General features: G+C 63.3%; 1 long non-coding RNA gene across 1 annotated transcript; it reads right to left on the reverse strand.

Moving 5' to 3' along the window:
• Nucleotides 1–229: 229 nt before the first annotated feature.
• On the reverse strand, nt 230–2,000 carry LOC129200827 (uncharacterized). Its single transcript, XR_008575115.1, has 4 exons — nt 1,877–2,000; nt 1,241–1,422; nt 557–622; nt 230–262 (listed from the first exon to the last, which is right to left on the reverse strand). It is a non-coding gene; the product is annotated as an uncharacterized LOC129200827 (long non-coding RNA).
• Nucleotides 2,001–5,342: the final 3,342 nt, after the last annotated feature.

The raw sequence follows: 5,342 nt of genomic DNA on the forward strand, positions 1-5,342 counted from the left end.
CCCCCCCAGCACCCATGGGACCCCCCCCAAACCCATGGGACCACCCCCAAAACACCCCTGGGACCCCCCTCAGACACCCTCCCCCCCCAGCACCCATGGGACCCCCCCCAAACCCCTGGGATCCCCCCCAGCACCCATGGGACCCCCCCCCGGGGTTACCTGAAGGCAGAGGTCAAGCAGGGGTCGAAGGTGAGGGGTCACGGTGGCGGGGTCGGCCTCCAGGAAACTCGTCCAACACCTCCAGGGCCTCGGTGCCCCGCTCCTGGCGGGGGGGACACACAGGACACACCCGAATTTTGGGAGGGGGCCTCGAAACCGCCAAAAGCCCCCCCCCCCCCGAAACTGCCAAAAGCCCCCCCCCCCCGAAACCGCCCCAAATGCCCCGAAACGGCACTGGGGCGCCCCTGAAAAACGCCACAGCACCCCAAAATGTCCCCAAGCGCCCCCTCCCCCAAAAACCAGCCCAGGAAACCTCCGGGAGCCTCGAAACCACCAAAATCCCTTGAAACGGCCCCAAATCCCCTCCCCCCCCCCCCGAAAACGGCCCCAAATTCACCTCGTCAGCGTCAAGCAGCTTCTTCAGGGCCGTCAGGATGTCGGGGAGCAGCGAGCGCAGCAGCTCCTGTTTGGGGTAAAAAAACCCTCAAAAAACGGGGTTGGGGGGGCCACAAAACCACCAGGGGGCCCTGAAACAACCGTGGGGCACCTCAAAACCCCCCCTCCCCAGAGTCTCAAAACGGCCGGGTTTGGCCTTAAAAATGGGGTTTTCAAGGAGCCTTTTTAGGGGTTCGGGAATTGCCGCGGGGTGTCGCGAAACCGCCGTTTTGGGGCGCGAAAACCGCTATTTCGGCAAGCCCCGAATCTGGCATTTTTAAGGCAGCGCTTGGGGCACTGAAGCGTAATTTTGGAAAAGTAGAAAATTGCCGCTTCGGGGAACGCTGGAAACCACCGTTTTGGGGGTCCCAAACCCGCTCTTTCGGGGTTCCCTGAAACCGCCGTTCGGAAGAGGCCCTACACCCATTTTGGGGCTGAAAATTGCCGTTTTGGGAAACCCCAAACCCACCGTTTCGGGGCGAATAAAATCGCAGTCCCGCAGCTCCCCGAAACCCTCCTTTTGGGGCTGAAAACGGTCCTTTCGGGGAAGCTCGAAACCTCCGTTTACCGGGGGGGGAGGGGGGACGACACACTCGAAACCGCCATTTTGGGAGGAAAACCGCCCCGACAAACCCGCCCCACTCACCGTGTGGGTGTCCCCCAACATGGCCCCCAGCCCCCCCCAGGGCCTGCAGGCTGTACGCCGGGGGGCTGGGGGGGCACCCCGGGAGCAAGAGCCCCCCGACACAGGGCGGCCAGGGCGGGGCCGTGGGGGGCCAGGACTTGGGGGGCCGCCTCCAGCGCCGCACTCAGCACCAGCAGGGCCGCCTGGGGGGCGGGGGGGGGAGAATGAGGGGGGGTAAAATGGGGTGTGGGGAGCCTCGAAATCACCCCTTCGGGGGCACACAGCACACTTGGGGGGGGCTCGAAACCGACATTAAGTGCTGCCCCCGCTCCTGAGGCGCCCCCCCTGCTGCGCTACTGGGGTAATTTGGGGAGGGGACACTAAAAACCACCCTTAATTGCCCCCTCCCTCAAAACCGCCCCCTCCCACGTCATGGGGGGCACGGGGAGCCTTGAAACCACCCTTTGGGGCCCACAAGAGGAGTAAAGGGGGTGGAGGGGGAATCGAAACCGCCACTGATTACCCTCCCTCCCACCCGGGCACCCCGTCCTGTGTTACTGGGGCAACTTAGGGGGCAAGGTGGGACAGGGGGAGCCTCGAAACCACCCCCCCCCCGACCACCCAAAGGGATGAGGGGGCCCCTAAAAGCACCCTTACCTCCTGGTGGGGGGGCCGGGGGTCACGGGCCACCTCCTGCACCCAGGTGCCCAGGGGTCCCCAGGCGCTGAGCCCCCCCCCGGCGCAGAACCAGGGCCCCCAGCTGGGCCAGAACCACCGTCACCGTGTGCCTGGGGGGGGCGGGGGGGGGGACCAGACCGGGGTGGGGGGGCTTGAAACCACCAAGAGTTTGGAAGGGGTGGCATCGAAACCACCAAGAGTTTGGAGGAGGAGCATCAAAGCCACCAAGAGTTTTGGAGGGGGAGCATTGAAACCACCAAGAATTTGGAGGAGGAGCATCAAAGCCACCAAGAGTTTGGAAAGAGGAGCATTGAAACCACCAAGAATTTGGAAAAAGGGGCATTGAAACCACCAAGAGGTGGGGGAGGGCCTTAAAACCACCAAGAGTTTTGGGAGGGGGACCTTGAAACCACCAATAGTTGGAGGGGGAGCATTGAAACCACCAAGAGTTTGGAGGGGAGCATCGAAACCCACAAGAGTTTGGAAAAAGGGGCATTGAAACCACCAAGAGTTTGGAAAGGGGGGCACTGAAACCACCAAGAGGTGGGGGGAGGGCCTTAAAACCACCAAGAGTTTTGGGGAGGGGGACCTTGAAACCACCAATAGTTGGAGGGGGGAGCATTGAAATTACAAAGGGCTTTGAAACCACGGGGGGGGGGCCTTGAAACCACCCCCACTTTTGGGAGCCCCTAAACCACCACTATTGGTGGGGGGGACCCCTGAAACCGCCGCCATTCGCCCACTCACTCAGTCTCCCGCTCCAAAGCTTCGGCCAATAGCGTCGGGAGCCTGCGGGGGGGGGGTGGGGGGGGAAGGGCGTGGCACATTACCCCGCCCCTTCCCGGCTGGCCCCGCCCCCCCCAACCCACCCACCCACCCTCTGGCGCAGAGCCGGGTCCAGGCGCTTCCATCGGCCCAAGAGCCTCCGCCGCAGCAGGACGGCGGCCAGTTGCCGGATCTGGGATGGGGCAGAGTCAGGGGAACCCCAAAACTAAAAAAGGGGGGGAAGGAGGAAGAAGGGGGAGGGGCCGCACCTGCGGCCGGGAGGAGCCGGTGAGGAAGAAGGCCGAGGCGGGCGGGGTCTAGGGGTCGGAGAAGGCCTCTGGGGCAGGCGGGCGGTGGCCTGTGAGAGGGAAAGACGTGTCAGGGGCGTGCGTATTCCTATTGCGTCATCCCCCCCCTCCCCCTCCCTCCCAGGGGCCCGTTACCCGGCGGATGACGTCACTGTCGGGCTCCAGCAGCTCCGCGAGAGACCGCTCCAGATCGGGCGCCACCATTTTGAAAAAGGGAAGAAGGGGAAAAAAAAGGGGTGGGGCTGAGTGCTGGAAGGGGAGGAGTCACAAGGCCATTTGTTTTTTTTTTTTAAAGGGCAACGCCAAGCGGCCCGGGAGGGATTCCTAAAGGGGAGGGGCCGAGGGGTGGGCCCCACAACAGAGTCCCCTTAAAAGGGCGATGCCGCGCGCTTGTCCCTTCCCCCCCCCCCCCCCAAACCGCATCAGATGACATCACAGGCTGCCGCATGACATCACAAAGAAACTTTATTAAACAGGGGAGCATGCGAGGGAGGAAAACTTTAGAAAGGGGCGGGACGGGAGGGCAGGGCTGGGCTCTCCCCCCCCCTCACAGGCGGGGCTGAGGGAGAGGGGCGGCTTTTGGTGCAGGCCCCCCCCCTCCGCCCCCTCACTGCCCGCGCCCCGCCCCCCCGCAGGGCCAACACAAGATGGAGGACGGAGCATGCTGGATCTTGTAGTTGGCCACCGTCTTCTTGTCGTTCCTTTTTTAAAAAAAAAGGGGGGTGGGGGGTGTAGGGTCAAAGGCACGCTTGGCCCCGCCCCTCCAGCCACACCCCCTTTCATTCACCCCAAAGGCCCCGCCCACACACAAGCCACACCCCCCCCCAGGCCACGCCCCCCACCAAAAAGCTCCTCCCCCTTACAGGCCACACCCCCCCACAAACCCCACTCCCTGCTCCCACCCACCCAGACCACCGCCCCCACAGAGACCATGCCCCCACCCAGACCACGCCCCCTCCTCAGGCCCCGCCCCCCCTCCCCAGGCCCCACCCCTCACATATGCTTCCCCCCATAGGTGAGGCGCTGCTGCTGGGGGGATCCCCTCCTTCTCCTTCCACCAGCTCCTGATCCGCTCCACCTGCCCCGGGGTATTGTGGGATGGTGGGGGACTGGCCCCGGGTATTATGGGATGCTGAAGGACCTCCCCAGGGCATTGTGGATACTGGGGGAGCTCCCCAAGGCATTATGGGATGCTGAAGGACCTGCTCAGGGCATTGTGGGATGGTGGGGGAACTCTCCAAGGCATTACGGGATGCTGGGGGAGCTCCCCAGGGCATTATGGGATGCTGGGGACTGCCCCAGGGCATTAGGGATGGTAGAGGAGCTCCCCATGGCATTGTGGGATGCTGAAGGACCTGCTCAGGGCATTACGGGATGGTGGGGGACTGTCCCATGGCATTATGGGATGTTGAAAGACCTCCTCAAGGCATTATGGGATGCTGGGGGAGCTCCCCCTCTGGTCACAGCCCCCCCCCCCCCCTTGCCCCGGAGCATGCTGGGAAGGGGGCGGTGCCTCCTACCTTGTCGATGTTGATCTCGAGCTCTTTCCCTGACAGAGTCTGGGGGAAGGAAACACACGGACACAGCCCCGGCTGGGTCAGACACACACAAACACCCTCCCCACACGCTCCCCCAATATCCCGCGGCGCGGCCTACACACCCCTTCTCCGCACCCCCGAAGCCCAGCTGGGGGTGGGGGGGGGGTTTTCCCCCTTCGGCCCACCCACCGACACCACCTTCACTTTGATCAGCCACCTGGCTGCCTCGGCTCCTCTCCCCTCGGCCAGAAGCGGAAATGAGCCCTCCCCGATGCCCCGCCTGCTACGTCCCTTCCCTCCCCGCCGCGAAGAGAGGGAAAATGGCGGCACCTGAGGGGATGCTGGAGTTGTAGTCCCGCACCTCCTCCCTCTTTTTTTTTGCACGCCATTGGGCGGTGCCGCCGCCTCTCCGCCAATCAGAGCGCAAAGCCCGCCCAGCCACTGGAGCGTACCAACACGGCGGCGGGAGGTAAAAGGGGGAGGGGATAAATAAAAAAATAAATTAAAAAATTGCCTTTTTTATCCCAAATTTAGCATTTGAGAAACTCAATCCCAGCACGCCCCTCCTCTGCGCCGCCACGCTCCCATTGGACACTCATACCCTCCTAGAAGCCTCTCAACCAATGAATACCACCCCCCCCCCCCCCCCCGACATGGTACAGCCTCATTGAGGGCAATGGCAGCGATGGGCGGGACCACTCGAAGCCTGGCGGACCAATGGGGTGTGAGCACAGATGGAATGGACCAATGGGTGGTGGGGGCGGAGGCCGCAAGGGGAGTGGGTGTGGGGAGGCCAATTAACGTAATTAGCGGTAATTAAGAGCCGGGAACTCA

The sequence above is a fragment of the Grus americana genome, unplaced genomic scaffold, assembly GCF_028858705.1.
Source record: "Grus americana isolate bGruAme1 unplaced genomic scaffold, bGruAme1.mat scaffold_549, whole genome shotgun sequence".
Taxonomy (NCBI): Eukaryota; Metazoa; Chordata; class Aves; order Gruiformes; family Gruidae; genus Grus; species Grus americana.